This window comes from Peromyscus californicus, unplaced genomic scaffold, assembly GCF_007827085.1.
Source record: "Peromyscus californicus insignis strain IS unplaced genomic scaffold, ASM782708v3 Scaffold_11__1_contigs__length_118956290, whole genome shotgun sequence".
Lineage (NCBI taxonomy): Eukaryota > Metazoa > Chordata > Mammalia > Rodentia > Cricetidae > Peromyscus > Peromyscus californicus.
The window spans coordinates 67,162,960-67,183,684 of record NW_026294402.1 but is presented as its reverse complement, the minus strand read 5'-3'; positions in this window follow the sequence as shown (position 1 = coordinate 67,183,684).

Below are 20,725 nucleotides of genomic sequence, written 5' to 3'. Positions count from 1 at the left end.
ACACTCAACAATATGCATTTGAGTTTCCTTCATGTTTTTTCATAGCTTGAAAGATCATTTATTGTCATCACTGAGTAGCATTTTATTATATGATTGTGCCATAGTTTGCTTAGTTACCAATTGAAGACATCTTGTTTGCTAATAGTCTGGGGTGGTTATGAAAAAAATTGCTGTAAGCATTCATGTGCAAGTGTGTGTGGGGACACACACTTTAAAAATCCCTTGTAGAAATACCTAGGTCTCCACAAGTTTGATTCACTTGACCAAGGTGATATAACCAGGAAGTAACTTATATAGAACCTGAACTCCAACAACCTGACCCAGAGTCTGTACTTGTACCCGTAGGAAACTGCCTCTCTACTTGTGATACAAAAATGGGAAGATTTCAGGTTGGGGATTTAGCTCAGTGGTAGAGCGCTTGCCTAGCAAGCATAAGGCCCTGGGTTCGATCCTCAGCTAAAAAAAAAAAAGAAGAAGAAGAAGAAGAAGATTTCATTGATGCGGAATTCTGAGTCAGATCTAGGACAAGACCAAGAGTCATAAGCAGAAGTTGTGAGAAACGTTCAACATACGTTGTGAAATGTTGCTTGGAAAAGTGGGATGATGGTCATTCAGCAATGTAAGTGTATTACTAGCTAATGTCACTGAATTGTAAATAAAAATAGTTAAAATAGTAACATACATATTTTATTTTAATTAAAAGCAAGACATTGTGCATGTTGATTTGTGGGTATGGAAGTAAATTAATTTGACTAAAGCTAAAGTTTTATTATGAGAAGCTGAATATGTAAATTTAAAACAAAACTGATATACAATTTTATATTCTTTTTTTTTTTTGAGACAGGGTTTCTCTGTAGTTTTGGTGCCTGTCCTAGATCTTGCTCTGTAGACCAGGCTGACCTCGAACTCACATAGATCCACCTGGCTCTGCCTCCCGAGTGCTGGGATTAAAGTGTGCGCCCCACCGCCCAGCAAAATTTTATATTCTAAGGTCTTGGAGAATCATTGAAAATTTGCAAAGTGAAATACAAGTGAAACATGTAATTTGAAAGAACTGAGCTGTACTGTATCAAATATGTTGAAGTGGGAGCAGGCTAGAAGCTGCAAATAACTCAGTTGAGTCCACATCTTCTCATTCCTTCTAGCAGAAGCGTTATACAGTGGCACTGCTGTCTCTATCATATACTTAAGGAAGTGAAGGCTCACTCACTTCTGTGCAACTAGTATTATGTAACAAACAATTTTGAACTAGGTCTCTTTAGTTCAAATCCAGTGGGACTTATGAGGAGGCAGAAATAACTTGAACTTAAGAATCATAATGATCTTCAATTCTGACTTTGTCTGTAAGTAAGTTGTGTGACTTTAAGAAATTCATTGAGCTTGTCTGAACCTCAATTTCTCTTCTATGAAAACATGGTTTAAAAAAAATACCTATCCCCTAATAGTGAATCCTACATATATGTAGAGCAAAGCTTGTCACATGATCCCCAAGATGTGCTCAGTAAATGCATTTCTTTCTTCCTAAAAGAAGTTACGTTGTTAGGGCTGGTGGAACAACTCAGCAGTTAAGAGTATTTTCTGCTCTTCTAGAAGACATGGATTCAGTTCCAGATCCATGTCCAGTGGCTGCCAAGCAGTTATAAGCCCAGCTCCAGGCATCTGATGCCCTCTTCTGGCCTCCCAGGCACCGGCACTCTCCTGAACATACACACAGCCTGTCAGTTGCACATACACATTAATAAAAGTAAAATAATATCTTTTTAAAAATTGTGGTGTTTGTCTGGCATTTATTTTGTAGCACATATGTAAATAAAATTATTGATGATATTTTTTATTTCCTAGATATAAATTTAGGTTTTTCTTGCATTGACAAATGCTAATTTTCACACATTAATCTTTTTCTGGCTAAGAGAAATACACATCTTACTAATTAAAGGCACAGACTTCTAAAGAAAAATTATGAACATGATTTGGAAACTCATGTACATATTTATTTAACACCATTTCATATCTTTAAGAATCCTTTTGGAAACTTATTTAGAAAACTGAAAAGTCCTTGAATACCAAGTGGTTTAGCAGGAATTTTTTAATGAGTTAAGTGTAAATGAATCAAAAACACATGAATTCTATTTTCTGTAAATAACACATGGTTTTGAAAACTGAAAATATAGTTGGAAAAAATTATCTCTTATGTACTATTGAATCAGAACACAGGAATGGCCCTTCCTGAAATGAGGCAGGTCCTGTTTAGAAGACAGTGTGTACTATTGAATCAGAACACAGGAATGGTCCTTCCTGAAATGAGGCAGGTCCTGTTCAGAAGACAGGTGACTCTCCGTTGAGTTCTCCCTGGATGGCCACAGCATTTCCTGTGAGACTCACTTTTATTCATTGATTGATTGATAAAATTTAGGATGATATCTAAGGCTGCATCTAATTGGACTTTTGGCGTTCCTGTTTCAAAAAGTGTAGGATTAGCCGGGCGGTGGTGGCGCACGCCTTTAATCCCAGCACTCGGGAGGCAGAGCCAGGCGGATCTCTGTGAGTTCGAGGCCAGCCTGGGCTACCGAGTGAGTTCCAGGAGAGGCGCAAAGCTACACAGAGAAACCCTGTCTCGAAAAACCAAAAAAAAAAAAAAAAAAAAAAAGTGTAGGATTTATCATGTTCTTTGGATAAAACAGAAAGCAATTGTTTTCATCACTGTAAATTTTTAATATGGGACCTTCGATATGAGAATGGTCGGGGGGGTGGGAGGAGTGTTGGTGAAATGGGGCACAACAATCCCCAGGAAGAAGTATTCTGTAGGAAAGGCAGGAAGATGAGTGAGCTGGATTCTCACCAAAGCATTAAAGCCTTTCACTAATATTGCCAAGTAATGTGTCTCTAAATACTTTAGTTATATTGTGCCTGTGGCCTCCTCCTTCTGCCCTAACTCAGGTCAGGATTTTTTAAATTTAATTTAATTTCACTTCATTTTATGTAGGTGGATGTTTTGCTTGCATGATGTCTATACACCTACTTGTGTGCCTAGTGCCCAGGGGTGTCAGAAAGGAGCATCAAATCCCCTGGATCTGGAGTCACAGAGGGTTGTGAGTCACTGTGTGGATGCTGGGAATTGAACTCTAGTCTTCTGGAAGAACAGCCAGTACTCTTACCCCTTTGTCTCACTTTCCCTGTCCTCTTCCTCGCAGGAGATCTGGGATCCACACGAAGCAGTCACAGTTACAGTATGACTGTTCCTCTGGTTGAAACCATCCGGTTTCTTCTTTTGGTATTCAGAAGAGTTTCCATTCACTTGAAGTTGTAGACATTCTCTTCCCTCATCCAAAATGGAGAAAATGGCTGTATTTTGTTAGTTTTAGAATAAACACGTGCAAATAAAATGGCTTTGGGTAAAACATGAGTTCATGCAGTGAAATGAGCACACTAAGACATGAGTAAACAGACATCCACTGGAGGGAGCAGAGGACTGATGGGAAATAGACGTGTAGACCAGTGGATCAGAATTAAGAGTCCACATATAACTTCTAGGCTGGGTGGGATGGCACAGGCCTAAAATTCCAGTACTCAGGAATGGAGGAGTTCAAAGCAAGCCCCTACTACATAATGAGTTTAAGGCCAGCCTAGGCTGTGAGAGATCTTGACTCAGAAAAAGTAAAACAAGGGCAAGCGAGGTGGCCCAGCAGGTAAAGGTACTGTCCTCCAAGGCCTGAGTGTGATTTTTGGAACCCACATGATGGAAAGAAAGAACTAATTTCTTTAGGTTATCCTCTGAGCTCCATACATCCACTGTGGTGTGCACACACACTAAATAATTTTTTCAAAGGCAGAAAAAGAAAATGATCTGGCCATTGTTCAAAGTTAAACATAGAATTGCCACAAAATTCATCAATTCCTCTACTGGCTGTAAGAGGCACAAGTGCTCACAGATACACATTGGACAAAGTAGAAATGTTAATCATACAGGGTTTTCTCCTCAAAGTAGGATATAAATACCTGTTTTCCACCCAGAAAGCTGGGAGTGGATGTTATTAATGACCTGGTGACCTTGGCTATCTGTCCAGCCAGACCTCATTCAAATCTGCTGTAATGTTCATCCCAGACTCTCCTCTATTAGACCTTTGTGTTTAGCTTTGTTTCTTTTTGTTTTGTTTTGTTTTTCAAGACAGGGTTTCTCTGAGTAGCCCTGGCTGTCCTGGAACTCACTCTGTAGAGCAGGCTGGTCTCGAACTCCTAGAGATCCACTGCCCAGCTTTTAGCGTTGTTTCTTAGTCAAAATAACCCATCCTTAGGGGAAGAATCACATGTACTTTATAGCTTGTTGACCTTTACACTATCGCAGTCAGAGACCATACCAGATCCTAGGCCCTTAAGCTATTGAACCCATTTTCATGGTCACATGTACTTTTGAGTTTAGTTTCAATGTAATTATACCTTCTTGTGCACCAGGGACTGTATTACACCAGGAAGCTTTTTTCCAAAATTGTACTGTGTTTAAATATGCTTATAGTAAACTGCCTGGTGTCAAATTCCAGAAGTTTCTTACTCAGAACGAGCTAAGTCAGGCTGAACCGAATTTTCTTTCTTACTTTATGTAGATCATTTCCCTGACATCAGAAGAGATTACAAGGACCCCTGAAATTGGCTACATACTCAAGAAAAATGAAATGATGGTGTCTATACCAACATTTGTATGAGAATGTTCCCAGCAGCAGTATTAACTGTGACCAAATTCAGAAAGATGTGATGGCCATCACCTGGTGACAGATATAAACTGAGATATAGTCATACAATGGAATAATACTTGGCAACAAAAAGAAACAAAGTACTGATATGTTGCTAGATCCTAACGGCTCCCTTGGAGGAGGGGGTGAGAAGGCATGGCGTCAATGACACAGACATCAGGAGTCAGTTGAAAGCAAACAGCAGATTCATTTATTCAATAATGGGGAAGGCCTTTTATACCCTCCTCCCAGCACCCAGGATGTGTCCCAATCTGGTGGCACAACATGGTCATCCCTCATTGGATGGGCATGATCAGGAACTCTGACAGTGCCTGTTGCTAGGCCCTCAGGCAGACTCTGGGTTGGCTCATAAGGAAGTACATTATGTGCATGCCTGGGCAACTGGTTTGAGCCAATTTCCTTGACCCTATACACCTGTCTGTGAGAGCCCGTTTTTGGGGTTCCTCATGGCTTTACCCAGCAGGTCCACATAGAGGATGATTAGGACCACGAGCTTGAGTGCAGGTGTCTGAGATGGTCTGCACTTGGCTGTGTTGGGGGGGAGGTCTTTTGCTCCACCCCTTGGCATCTCTATAAATACCCTGGGGCAGAGACAGTCTGGGCCCATTGGAAAAGGTTCCAGGCCCTCTCGAGGCTATCCTTTATTTTCTATCTGTTTATCTCCGAAATATTCTCCACAATAAATCCTTCTATCTAATATTTCCTGCTGCTCACACTCAAGAAAACTCTAGGGAACTGTGGGGTTGGTGGGTAAACGCCCCACACCTGTCGTACTATATATCCACCCTTTTATTTTATTACATGGGCACTCAGCATGGGAGTCGGAGTTCTTTGCTCTGGCCTTGTTGATCCAGCCTCAGGGAGTCTCAGCAACTGGATTGTAGCCTGTCTTAGGTTGATTTGCCAAACAAGATCTTACCCGTCATTGACCATCAGCCCTTGAAGAGTGTTCATCCCTGGGGAGTCACCCCTGGTAGGGAGGACCAGGCAGTAGCCTTTTGAATTTCAGAAAGCCATACATGCACAACCTCCTGTGAAGGGCTATGAATTGGATGCTAAGAGCCATTAACACCTGTAGAGTCACCTTAGTGGCCACGTGTTGTTGCTGGATGTGATGTAGGAGACACTTAAAAAGGAGAAAGATTAAAAGCACCACCCTGCCAATCAAAACATAACTGAAAATCTAGGAGGGATCAAACAGCCTCTTTATATCATGCCAAACCTTTTCAAAAAGTAAAGTCGAAGGTCATAACCTCTGCCCTTTTCTAATTTAATTGGAAAATTTTGTGTGTTAGCCATAATGAATAATATAGAAACTTAGCTGACTGTGGGACCTTAATATACTTAGGTAGCTCCCAGCCTCCTAAGCCAATGCTCCTCATCTCAAAAGGCATCATACAGGCCGGGCGGTGGTGGCGCACGCCTTTAATCCCAGCACTCGGGAGGCAGAGCCAGGCGGATCTCTGTGAGTTCGAGGCCAGCCTGGGCTACCAAGTGAGTCCCAGGAAAGGCGCAAAGCTACACAGAGAAACCCTGTCTCGAAAAACCAAAACAAAAAAAACCAAAAAAAAAAAAAAAAAAAGGTATCATACAAAACGAGGAAAAGTGAGGGTCCACAAGTCTTCAGCCTTTAGAGGGGCAATGAGAACAAGAAAGGGAAGAACACACATTACCCATCCTGGGTTATTTCCTCCTTGGTAGAAGCAGGCTGATCTGTGGCCAGGCATACATCTCTTGTTGGGACCCATATTGGTTTAGTGGCACTCTGAGGGAAAACACAAGCATACTCTTTTCCACTGATTAGCAGGAGGGCTGGTGGCTGCCACTGGAGGGAGACAGGATCTCTGTATCTCGTTGGGGCAGGGGTATGTTCTTTGGCAGAGATGCCCAGTGCTTATAGCCAGGCTGAGCCCCTTGTAATCAAAACTGAGAAAGTTCATATGGAAAAGGACCCCTGTTAAGGCCAGATGAGGATCTCTCCTATTCTTTGTCAAGATAGTCCTTGTCAACAGCTGCTTAAGAACTCTGTTGGTCCTTTCCACAATGGCTTGTACCTCTCCACAATTCATGCAGGGGATGCCAGTGGTATGGGAAATCTTCCAGAACCCAAGAAAGTCATTGAATTGTTGAGAGGCATAAGCAGGGCCATTGTCAGTCTTAAGTGATCAAGGTACCCCCATAACTACCACGGCTGACTTAAGAGCCTTGATAACATTGATAGCTTCTCCCCAGAAAGGGTGAGGAAATAAATAAAGGAGGAACATGTATCTATTATCACATGCACATATTTAAGACTGCCAAAGGGGGCATGATGTGTGACATCCATCTGCCAGATGGCGTTAGGCAACAAGCCCCAGGGATTAACCCCTGCACGTTGAAGCAGTCCTAAGATAAGGGGGCCAGAGGAGTACAAGTGGCACATGCCTGGGACAAATGTTTGCATTGGGAAACTGGTAATTCTGGAAGAAGTCTATGCAAATTCTGTGAAGATTGATGAAACTGCTGGTGAAGAGCCCTGGCTTGCTCTAGGAGATCCATACTGGCTGTTAATATGATGGTGTCTGTGACCTCATTTCCTCGAGCTAATATTCCAGATAATTTGGAGTGAGATCTAATATGTGACAGGTACCAATGCTCAGTCCTCTGATTTAGGACATCTTGTATGAGCACCATGGTGCTGGCGATGGGGGTCGGTGAGTCTTTGACTCAAGAAAAGGCCAGCCCACAAACTGCCTAAACAGTGTACTGGCTGTCAGAAAAAAATATTAATGGGTTCGGTCTGGCGCTCCACTAGAACCTTGAGGAGGGCCAATAACTCACCCAAATGAACAGAACCAGGGTTAGGGATGACATATGTAACACCTTTGGAGTCAGGACACTGGATAAGAATACCATATGTGTTTTTACTAGAATCTGAAAAGGCCAGGGTGGTGTGAGGGATGGGAGTGAAGGAGGGGACTGCATGGGACTGTATCTATATTTGAAGTGTGGGGAGTTCTGCTAAGACCTTGTTTTTTGGCAAATGATTGCCAATAGTTCCTATGAATCCTGCAACCATTTCCTGGAATGAGATAAAATCTGCGCAGAGGGACTGGGTATTCTTTTAAAAAAGGGGGGGGGGAGACAAACTTTTCTGGCTCTCATCCATATGTTCTCTGTGCCAGCATCTGTGCCTTAAGGCCAAGTTGGAAGGATTGGTCAAACTTAGAAGTGACCTTGTGCAGGTCAGAATGTGCTTGATGTATCCATAGAAGGGGTCCAGATTGCCATAACACTCCCAAGAATCCCCTGGGTGTCCAGAGGATCATTGCCAATAAGGATCTTTGGGGATCATGGTGTTGAGGCTGGAGGTGGCTACAATGGCCAAAACCTTTGGTAGGAAATCTTTAGCTTCTCAGATAAGTCTAACCTTAGTGGAAGGACAGGTGAGGCCCTCCAACAGTGAAAAGAGGTGTCTCATCTCTTGGTCATGGATGAGTAAGAAAGGTTTAAGCCAATCAACTGTGCCACACAATTGTTGTAGTTCTGATAGTAAGTACAATTCCTTCATTTCCAATTTAAAAGAAAGGGGGCAGACCTGCTTAGCAACGGGAAATCCTAAAAAGGCAAAGAAGGGTACCACTTGGACCTTATCTGGAGCCACCATCAGATGCAATGATGCAAGATCTTCTAATACTCCCTTGGCAGTCTTTTACAGGTAGGCTGCATCTGGGTGTTTCAGGAGGAGATCATCCATATAATGGATCAAAAGAACATCCCTGGAGACATTGACCAAAGCTCGAGAAACATATAACTGGCAGATAGTGGGGCTATTCTTCATTCCTTGGGGCAAACAGTCCATTGATATCTCGTAGCTGGTTTATGCATATTAGGTTCCCACACAGTAAAGGCAAAATGATCTTGATCCTATGGGGCCAGAGGAATTTGAAAAAAAGCAATCTTTTTTTTGGTTTTTTTTTTTTTTTTTTGGTTTTTCGAGACAGGGTTTCTCTGTGTATCTTTGCGCCTTTCCTGGATCTCGCTCTGTAGAACAGGCTGGCCTCGAACTCACAGAGATCCGCCTGCCTCTGCCTCCCGAGTGCTGGGATTAAAGGCGTGCGCCGCCACCACCGCCCGGCTGAAAAAAAGCAATCTTTAATATCTAAAGCTAATATATAATAAGATGGAAGAATAGTGCTATAATGGAGGAGGCCTGGCTGTGTAGACCCCTTTTTTTCCGTTAGACCATTAACTACACAAAGATCCTGAAGGAGGGGGTAGCATCCCAAATTCTTGGGGATAACAAATATAGGGGTATTGTGTTTACTTGTGGATGGTTCTATGTGCCCCCATCTTTAGCTGTTCTGCAATTAATTCCTTTAGGCTTGACAGCTTGGGTTCAATTATAGGTCACTGTTCCACCCATACTTCTTGATCTGAGAGCCACATCAATGGAATGGGGCTAGGGGGCTCGATTGTGGTAGATCTTATGGGGACAGTGGCCCTTAGAATTGGGGGTGTGGATCTCATGTAGGGTTGTGGACTGCAAGACCCACCTTTTCATGGACCCCAATGTCATCAAAAAAGGCCTTGTCATCTGTAGTTAGGACTACACTCATATCCTGCAAAATATCTCTGCCCCGCAGGTTCCTAGGTACAGTGGAAATGATAGAGTGGATGGCTCCCTGATTGCCATCAAGGTCCTTCCAATGGACTGGACAGGTGGTCATCTTAGAATCTTGTTGGCCTCCCACACCACTGATGGGGGAAGCGAGTTTAAACTTCTAATGAGGAAAGCGAAGTGCCTCAGTCTCAGCTAAAATGGTGTCCACACCCATGTCAGTCAAGCCTTTGACAGCTTGTCCATCAAGATAGATGGTCAGCATTGGGAAGTGAGGAAAAATGGGCATTGTCCAATAGATTTTTTGGATTACCAGAGCCTCCTCTTATGGGTGGGGCTGAGGAGCACTCCCTCCTGGAGTTTAAAAGGGCTGGTGTTTTGGCAGGCTGTGACCTGCAATCCTTTGCCCAATGAAATTCCTCATTGCATCTGGGGCATAGGGTCCTAGGTTTTGCCTGGGGGCAGTCACACCGCAAATGGCCTGGTTTGCCACATGCCCAGCAAGTTCTATCTACTTGGGGACCCTTGGGAGTGTCATTAGCACGCTGCCTGACAGCGAGGAGAGCATCCAGGGAGGCAGTAAGAGCAGCAATGGGAGCGGTGCGGGGGTTGAGATCTCTGGTTGCCTGAACCCATTTATGTGTGTCCTCATTTTGCATGGCTGCAACTGCATTATGGGTTTGGGTGTTGAGCCCCTCCCAAGTTAACTGTTTAATCAACGTATCTCTAGTGGGGCCAGCATCTACTCTGTGCTCGCCTGCCTCATTGACAGGCCAGGAAGTCAGTAAAGAACTCCCCTGGCTGTTGGATGAGATTGTGAAAGTAACCCGAGGGGTCCCAGGGAGTACAGGCTCTGAGGGCCTTGAGGGCCAGGTCCAAAACCTGTTGAAAATAGGCATTCAAGCCAATCTGTGTCTGGTGCACAGGATGGACATATTCCCCACACCCTGTGAGCATATCATATAGGTCACCAGGATGTTAGTAAGTTGTCCATCCGGGCCTGGGATTCTGCCTGATCATCATAGGCCAATCTCCAACTGAGTAAGACTGCAGGCTCCAGCACAGCTTTAAGCAAATGGTACCAATCGAAATAAGTTTGTAACTGCATGGAGCATTGAGCAAGAACCTGCTGAAAGTAGGGGGAATCTGGGCCTGATTCAATGGCTTCCTTCCGGATGAGGGAGAGTTCAGCTGTGGGTGTGGGAATCTAGGGCTGGGCATCAGCATTTGGACCCATATTGACTGCAAAGGCTTCTATTGGTCTATGGACTGAACGTGGCACAGGCTATGAGGATTATAGGATACCTGGCGCCATGGGAGAGTAGCCACCTCTGGAGGCAGGCAGGTACTGGGATAGATTGCCCCAAGAATACCACAGCCGAGGCATAGCCACCCATGGTGGTGGTGGAGCAGAGCGGGGAGCAGCACATGACTTATTGACAGCTGCCTTCTCCTTGACAGATTTCGCAGGGCCCAAACTGTCTGTCTCCTCCTCATCGGATATTATAGAGATGTCTGACATGGAAATGGTGGGGGTGATGAAAAGATTACCCATCTTTTAGAGGGAAACAGCAAGCAAACAACAGTCAGAGAGATGACAGCCAACAGGGGTTGAAGTTTGTATTGTACCCCTATGTCTTGTGCTTAGTGGGAGATGTGCTTAGTGGGGGACTTCTGTGGTTTTTTTTAGGCCACGGCTGTATGCCCACATGGTATCGCCGGCTGAAGGGTGGCGTTTGGGAGCTGAGCCTTGGTTCTGCCTCTTTGGGGGTCAATCCTTATGTGGAGGTGCTGGGCAAACCAAAACAGAAAAAAAAATGTGCCTTCCTAACAGGACAGGCAGACAAACATGACAGACAACACAAAAGAAGGAAAGAAGTGGGGATCCCAATGCTTACCTGCCAGAGGAACCAAAAGAAACAACACTGGGGGGCCTTCTCACTGAAACACACCATCTTGGGGGTGCTGTCAAGAACTGTGAGCGAAGGGAGGGAGAAGATCAGAATCTGCACCAAGAAAGAGAAAATAACAGAAGTCCAACATTCAGGCACCAGATGTTGCTGGATCCTAACAGCTTGGATCCTTGGGGGAGGGGGTGAGAAAGCCTGGTGTCGACGACACAGACACCAGGCGTCAGCTGAAGGCAGACAGCAGACTCATTTATTCAATAATGGGGAAGACCTTATATACCTTCCTCCCAGCACCCAAGCTGTGTCCCAATCTGGTGACATTGCAAGGTTGTCCTTCATTGACTGGGCACGATCAGGAACTCTGACAGCACCTGTTGCTAGGCCCTCAGGCAAACTCCAGGTTGGCTCATAAGGAAGTATGTTATGTGCATGCCTGGGCAACTGGTTTGAGCCAATTTTCTAGACCCTATACACCTGTCCTAATATACTGATACATGCTACAACATAGATGAACCTTAATTGAAAAGGGTAACTGAAAATGGTAGGGCCAGGGCAATTTCTGTTTTATTTATTTTTTTTGATGTTTTTCCAAATACATAGTAGTAAACATACATCAATTTTTCTTCCATAAAAAAATAATTCCAAGATGAGAAATAAAGAACTTGTCTGAACACAGCATTTTCTTTGCTTAGAGACAAACTGGAATGAGAAAAAAATTAGCTGGATGAACACATTGCTAATTGTAATGGTTAATGTTATATATTAATTTGGCTAAGACACTCCATTGGTCTTACCGTGTTTCCCACCATCCTGAAATAGTAGACCACAATCATATCTCCTTATGTCAAGCTTCTTTTCTAAATGAAAATAATAACAAGGTCAAAATTAGATTCTTGGACTTTCCATTAGGAGACAGCCATTGTTGGACTAGCTGGACCATATAGCCTGTAAGCCATTCAAATAAATCTCATACATATATATATATATACATATATAAGAATTTATATATTCTATCAGTTCTGTTCCTTTAGATTCAAAACTTCTTTTTGTTTTATTTATTTATTTGTATCACAGTGGTTCTCAACCTGAGTGTTACTATTCCTTTGGAGGTCACATATAAGATATCTTGCACATCAGATATTTACATTACAATTCATAACAGTAGCAAAATTACAGTTATGAAGTAGCAACAAAAACAGTTTTATGGTTGGGGGTCATCACAACATGATGGACCATATTAAAGGGTCACAGCATTAGGAAGGTTGAGAACCACTGCTTTAGAAAATCCTAATACAAGCATACCATCTAGACATTCAGTTCATGCCAATCTACATGTCCCTTTGAAGATAGGTTTTCAGATGAGATTAACATTAAAATTAGTAGCCTTTGAGTAAAACACATTGTCTTTCATAATGTAAGTAAGCTGAGAGGGAGAAGATAAAAAGAATATATAGACTATACACATAGTAGATATACACTGTGTATATATATAATATATATACAGACATACAGACAGTATGTGTATATATACATAGATATGCATTATAGATTATATATATATACATTATGCATGAAGAGAAAGAATATTCACCAATATGTACAGTCATACACATGCTGCTCTGAGTTCTGTTTCTCTGAGGATTTTTACCTATAACCAAGCCAAGCATTAAGGTAGTAAAATCATTTGTCCAGTTAAAAACTTTTAGAACTTGTAATGACTCCAACATACTATACTCTGTATCGAATGCCATCAGATTTTTCCCTACAAATACTATTGTCTCAGAAGTGTGACTGATGCATTTTTCCCTGTGTCTTTTTATTGTCTTTAATTCTTATTTATTTAGGATCTAGGAATTGAATCCAAGTCTCACATATGCTAACCATACTCTCTGTTACAGAGCCACATCCTCAACCTGTTGATGACTTTATTTAGATACAATTCACATACCACAGCAGTTATGTATTCAAAGTATAAAATTGAATGATCTTTAGTACATTCACAGAGCATACAGCTACTTCTACTATACATAATATTTCCATTACCCCAGGAGGAGAGACACTTCCTTTCTAAGTAGTCACCCTAGCCCTGCTCCCTCTGCCTACACCTAGGAAACCACAGATCCCTTTCGTCTGTAGACTTACTGATTCCAATAGTCTACACCAGGAAGCACAGGGTGTGGAGTCTCTCCTCACTTGCTACTCCCATTGAGCACATGTTTTCAAAGTCCATCCACGCTGATGCCAATGTTATTGCTTCGCCTCTTTTTATTGCCAAGTAATATTCCACTTATGGATATGCCATTTTAGGATTGTTTTCACTTGGAAGGTTCTTACTGGTTTCCTTGCAAAGTGTCAGAAAAGTAAGAAAGAATACAAAAAATTGAACCCTGGAAAAGTTCTCAAGTGAATGATTACAGAATCAATCAGTGTTCCAAGTACAATATTCGTTATAGGCACCATTTCTATTAGCAAAGCATTTCCAAAGTCCTACTGTTAAAAATATGCTCTTATTGCAGTCATTTGTATCTAAGTACTTTTGTTTATGGGAGAGGAAATTGAAATGGCTCTCTTGGCAGGACCATTGCAGTTGTGTGAGCCAAAGGATTAAGAGTACCTTTGAGAAGGGACAGCATGTGATCACTCTGGCTTTGAAAAGGATGGTAAATTTATATGTACAATGTATGGATGATGCTTTCATTACATCCTTATGAGACTGTCAGTCAAACTAGCCTTTCTGTCAGGAACCGGTTTTCAATCCACAAAACTTACTCCATGTGTTAGAATCCTTGCTGGGTCCAGATCACATGCAATGTCCACGATTCCTGGTCAATTCATTTTTGAAGATCCATTTCTAAAATAAAATGACTCTGTAATTCAGACTTTGAGCAACAACTGTCCATGCCATCCTAGTACAGGAAAGCTTAAATCTGATCCTAACATCATTACACATCTTCGTGTAAAATAAGAGCCGTTGGTATTGCCAAGTCCCAAGGTAGAGCTCATTTGATTTCCGCTGAACTAGCTGGTGCCTGGTATTGCTTCACAGGGCATAAACAGAACAGTAGCTATGTTTCCACAGCATAGACGAATCCTCTAGAAAGAACAGTAAAGTCACCGGACTTAGTGTGGAACTAGAGGCTCAAAAATTCCATAAAATAAGGAAAGCAAAGGAATTCAGGTAGGGCAACTTAGACTGTTTTCCTTCCTACCACAAAGAGCTCCCTCACCAATGTTCATGTTTGGTTCCCTGTTGGTTTGTTTAAATGATTATGAACTATTAGTAAAGTCCAGCCGGGCGGAACTGTTCAGTGGGCAATGTTTGTCTTGGGTGTTCCCTTCATTTCCTCCCCGTTTCCTTTCTCAGCATTCTTTCCTCTTGAAACATCTTTCACGTTTCAAAGGCAAATTGCTTATTCTCAAAAATACAAAAACAAAAACAAAAACAAAAACAAAAAAACAGGCATTTAAAAAGTAATCATAGAAACTCAAAGAAGTAAATGCTAGTGATGAAATTTCACACACTGTTCATGGATCAGAGGTGAATTTCAGGGTCTTCCTGCATCTGCACTTCCTCTTCCACAGTGATAAAGCATGTCCTACACCCACGGCCACCTCTCCACGTGCAGGAGCACAGAGGACAGAGGTCTGGTTCTTGGACCACAAACCCCACTGTCTGCCAGGAGCGCCTGTTCCCCTTCAGCCCTGAAGCCTGAGAGGTGGACCATGCGACAGAGAAGATGCGGTGGTTCAGCAACTAGAGTGAAGACCAGGAGATGCTGCCCACAGAACAGGCAACTAGGAATCAACCAGGTCACGTCTTTTATGCCAGGGTTTGTTTCCTGCTCTGCTCTCTCCAATTATCCTGACAGCTATTGCCAACCAGGGCATCTTGGGCCACATGTCCATAAGATTCATTGAAAGGTTCTCTAATCTGAAGGTTTAAATAAGGACAAAATGCTTATTTGGTAGACTGAGACTGTAGTTCAGTTGGTGGCGTCGGATTTGATCCCTAGCACCAAGCACTAAATATGGCAGGGCCGTGCAAGTCTGTAATCCCAGCACAGCAGAGGTAGAAGCAGGGGAATCAGAAGTTCAAGGTCATTTTCAACTATGTATCATTTTAAAGTTCAACCCTGTTGCAATAATAATAATAATAATAATAATAATAATAATAATAATAATAATAATAATAATAATACTCTGTGTTTGAGAGATTCATATCCTAATATGAAAGGAGACTTGGATACATATTTCCAGTTTGAAGACAGTGGAACAAAATTAGTATTCCTCCTTCTCTGGGAAATCACCCAAAAGCAAATGAGAAGCAAACAGAAATGCAGTCCAGGATACCTATGAAACTATAAGCTACACAAAGGTAAAGGACTGCCCAAGGTGGTGAGGAGCAGACAGGAAGTGGAGGAAGAACAGGTACCGCCTGGGAGTGTAACCCTCTAAAGAGCCTGCAAAGCCAGGAGCACATCCCAGACACTGGTGGCCCTGACTGTCTTGTGTATCCTACGGAAGAGGCATCGTGATTGTGAAAGACACAGAGGGTGGGACTGTGCTCCTGTGAGGAGCTGTAGAAAAGCACTTAGTGGGGAAGAGGATTGGAAAATAGGCTTGGTATTGGTCTTCCAGCAGCCTATCTGACATTTGGGGAGAGGTGACAAATAGGTTGTCTCTCTCCTTTAGGTAATGACCCTTAGCCAATGTTGGCTAGCCTTGGACAACTCTAGTATCTCTAACTATCAACCGTTTGTAAATGTTTGCTCAAAATCAGTCCATGGACCCAAAATGACAGATGAAAAATAAATCACCCAGGGTGTGTGTGTCTGTGTGTGCATGCGCGCGCACGCTCACACTGATTAAAGAGGAAAGAGTAGAAAAAGAAATGCAGGGGAGTACTGGTCACAGATGTTTTCCATGGAACTGATGAAACTTTGAACTAAGGGCTTCCCCATGAATTTAACAGTTAACAAAGCAACTCACTTATAAAACATACATACATGGAAACTGTTCAGCCTTACAAAGAAGGAAATTTTGACACATGCTACTGAATGGATAAACCTTGGAAATATTCCACTGAACGTATAACATGGCAAATACCATAGATAATGGCTAATCTTGGTTGTCAACTTGACTACATCTGGAGTCAACAAAAACCCCAAGCAGCTAGTGAAAGATTTTTCTTGAAAGATTTTTCTTGATTGGATTATTTCATATAGGAAGACCACACTAAATCTGGATCATTTGAGGTGGAAGACCTGCCGTAAGTCCACCTTCTGGTGGCAGTCTTTATAAAAGGGCATGGAAGGCCAGGCGGTGGTGGCGGCGCACGCCTTTAATCCCAGCACTCGGGAGGCAGAGGCAGGTGGATCTCTGTGAGTTCGAGGCCAGCCTGGGCTACCAAGTGAGTTCCAGGAAAAGGCGCAAAGCTACACAGAGAAACCCTGTCTGGAAAAAACCAAAAAGAAAAAACCAAAAAAAAAAAAAAAAAAAAAAAAAAAAGAAAAAGGGCATGGAAGAAGGACGGTTTGTGCCTGCTTGCCTTTACTCTTTTTTTTTTTTTTTTTTTTCAGGGGCTAAAGGGATGGCTAAGCCATTACGGGTGTGAACTAGGTTGTTGGTTTTTTTTTTAAAGATTTATTTATTTATTATGTACACAGAAGAGGGCACCAGATCTCATTACAGAAGGTTGTGAGCCACCATGTGGGTACTGGGAATTGAACTCAGGACCTCTGGAAGAGCAGTGGGTGCTCTTAACCTCTGAGCCATCTCTCCAGCCCCGCCTTTACTCTTGATGGCAAGTTTACCTGCCGCTGGGGCATTCCTTTGCCGGTATTAGAATCTATTTCTTCGGGATTCCAGTGTATAGTAAAGACCAGCTGAGGCATTCAGCCTCGTGGACTGGACAGCTATCTGATTCTTGGACTTTCCTCTGGGAGACAGCCATTGCTGGGCTAGCTGGATCACATCCTGCAAGCCACTCTAATAAATCTCTTTCCTGTATACAAACAGGTTCAGCCTATTGTTCTGTTCCTCTAGAGAACCCTGATTAACGTACATTGTATGACTCCACTTAAATAACTCCTTAAACAGTCAAATGCGTAGGGACAGGTGTGGAATGATGGTTACAGGAACTGAGGACGGGGAAGAATGGGGGCTAGTCTTCAATGAATGTAGTTCAAGTTGAGGAGGACATGAGAGCCCTAAGCTAGATGTTTATACAATGTGATGTATGCGCACTTAACTTTCAGCATAAACGAAAACACCAGATACAAGAGTCAGGAAGATGGAGACACACAAGGCGATAAATCTCCAGAAAGGCGCTGGGCGTGATGGCACGAGCCTTTAATCCCAACACTCAGGAGGCAGCGTCAGGCAGATCGCCAAGAGTTCCAGGCAAGCCTGGTCACATAGTGAGTACTAGGATAGACAGGGCTGGGTTGGAGACCCTGTGTCAAACACCACACCTGACCAAAAAAAAAAAAATCTTTAGAGAGTGTCCTAAAAATGATATGAAATGGAATGAAAATTTGTAGCATGAGGGAAACTAGATTCTGACCAGAGTACCAAGAATTATATATGAGAAAAGCAAGCAAAGTGAATGAAAAGAAATATAATTTAAAATAATTATAGTCAGGGGCATAGCAGCACTTGGGGTGGGGGGCAGAGATAGGTCAATTTCTGTGAGTCTGAAGCCTGGTCTATATAGCAAATTCCAGGCTAGCCAGGATGACATAGTAAGACCCTGTCTTAATAAATAGTTACAGGTTAAAAAAAAAGTGCTATATATAGAAGACAGAGAAAACAGATCCAGCAGACAATAATCTGCAATCCACACTGAATGAATCAGAGAAAATATTGCAATACAGTGGGTGTGGAGGCTGGAATGAGAATGGCCCCCATATGTTTGAATACTTGACCTCCAGTTGGAACTGTTTGGCAAGGATTAAGAGGCGTGGCCTTGTTGGAGGAAATGTGTCAATGGGGGTGGGCTCTGAAGTTTCAGAAGCCCACACCATTTCCAGGTAGCGCTCTCTCTCTCTGCTTGTGGATCAGATATAAGTTCTCAGCTACTTCTCTTCTCCAGGGCTATGTCTGCCCATCTACTGCCATGTTCTCTGCCATGACAGTCATGAACTCTAGGCCTCTGGAACTGTGAGCCCCGTTAATGTTTTCTTTGATAAATTGCCTTGGTCATGGTGTCTCTTCACAGCAATAGAGAGGTAACAAAGAGGGCTGGAGAAAATAGTCCTTTTGATGGAGCCTCGTGGTCTGGGCCCAGGTGAATGGTACACAACCATAATCACAGCTACTCAGGAAGCTGAGGCAGGAAAACAAGAAGTTCAAGGCCAGCCTCCGAAACTTTGCGAGACCCTATTGCAATACAAAAAAATAAGAAGAGGGCTGAGAACACAGTTCAGTGGCAGAGTACTTGCTTTGAGCGTTTGAGGCCCAGAGTTCAACTCCAATTACAACAATAATAATAACAATAAGATGTCATGTTTCAAGGAAAATCTGACACACTAATGTTCCACCTTGAAACATAACCTCATATAACTGAGAAAATTTGAAACTAAAAAAAAGGAGAAAAAAAAGAATTCCTTGAATAATAAAGCAAAACAGAAACAACAACAAAGTAACGTGATGATATTTTATTTGTGCTTTAATAAATAAAGCTTGCCTGGAGATCAGAGGAGAAGGTCAGCCATTATAAGGAAACAAAGAAGTCGGGCAATGGTAGCACATGCCCTTAATCCTATCACTTGGCAGGCGGGATCTCTGTGTGTTCAAGGCCACACTGGAAACAGAGTCAGGTGTAGTGGCACAGGCCTTAAATTCCAATACTAGTTAACCATGGAGGTGTGGAGGTCTGTACAGACAGACAGGAAGTGACAGAGCTGTGTAGGAAGAGGAAGTGATGTAGCTGAACAGAGAGAGCAAATCAGATGGCAGAACAGCAAGGCATATAGACATGGGTAGACAGGAAGTAGCTCGCATTTGGAAGCTGCAGAGTTGGTGAGGTAAGGTTGGCTGGTGGCTTTCCCTATTTCCCTGATCTCTCTAGGGCTTTCACCCCTGTATTTGGCTCCATATTTTTTATTTAATAAGACCATTTAGAAATTCATCTACAAAGTAAGTCATCTGTAAAATGTAAAAACAAAATAGGCTGGTGTAAAATTCCTCTACAACTACCAGGTGTGGTGGCGCACGCCTTTAATCCCAGAACTCCTGGAGGCAGAGGCAGGTGGATCTCTATGAGTCTGTGGCCAGCCAAGGGTATATAGAGATACTTTGTCACAAACAAACAAACAAACACACAAACAAAAAAATATTCCTTTACAAATACATTGAATTGTAGTGGACAGAATAGAATGCCTCTAAATCCTCAAGGAAAGAAAGTATGAGTCCAAATAGCTATATAACCCAATTGTCATTTAAATATACATCTTAAATATCCACGAGCTCTGTGTCAGTATTGGGAAAATACTTGGAATTCCTACTATAGTAAAAATACCAACTTAAAAAATATTTTATGTGTATGAGTGTTGGCTTATATGTATGTATAACAATGTGGACCCTGTGCCTGCAGTGCCAATTCAGGCCAGAAGAGGGCATTAGATCTCCTGGAACTAGGGTTACATGGATGTGAGCCACCATACGGGTGCTTGAGAAATGAACCTTGGTCCTGTGGAAGACCAGCCAGTGCTCTTAAATGCTGAGCCATATCTTCGGCCCCAAGCACTTGAGCCAAGAATTTGAGGTAAACATAGTCATTTGTTTGACTTAAAACAAAACTTAAATTTTTTTTAAAATTTAATTTTAATTAGAGAATTAAAAAAAATATGGACTGGAGATGTGGCTTAATGATAGAGCATCTGCTAGTATGTGTAAGACCCTAGGTTAAACCCTAGCACCACAAAGCAACATACAAAGGTATAAACAAAGCAATAACTTAGAAGATAAATGTATAAAGAATGTGAGCTATTTACATGAAAGGAAATATAAACGTCTCTCAGTCGTATATGAGAAGACAATCTCATCATCGTGAGAAATACAGAGAAAGCCAAAGCCCAATGACTAGGAAAAGACATTGCAGCTCATTGGTGTTGTGTAGGGGAGAGTTTGTAGAAGACGTGATCATCTGTCCAAGTTGCAAGCACACATTCTTTGCATCTGTAATTTTACCTCTAGGAACTTATCCTATGGAGTATTTAAAACATGCACAAAATGTTATAAGTAGAAAGCAAGTCTTTGAAGCATTGTTTGTAAGAGCCGAAGTCTAGAGAGCACTTACATGTCCATTAATGTCAGCTTGGTCAAATAAATGATCATGTAGCTAGTCAGCTGCTAAGGAATGGGGATACTTTTCTTTTTTAACTGATAAATAATAATAAGCTCCAACTATTGTTTAGTGAAAAAAAAAACCAAGCTAGAGTGTATAGAACTTAGCATAAAAGGCCAAA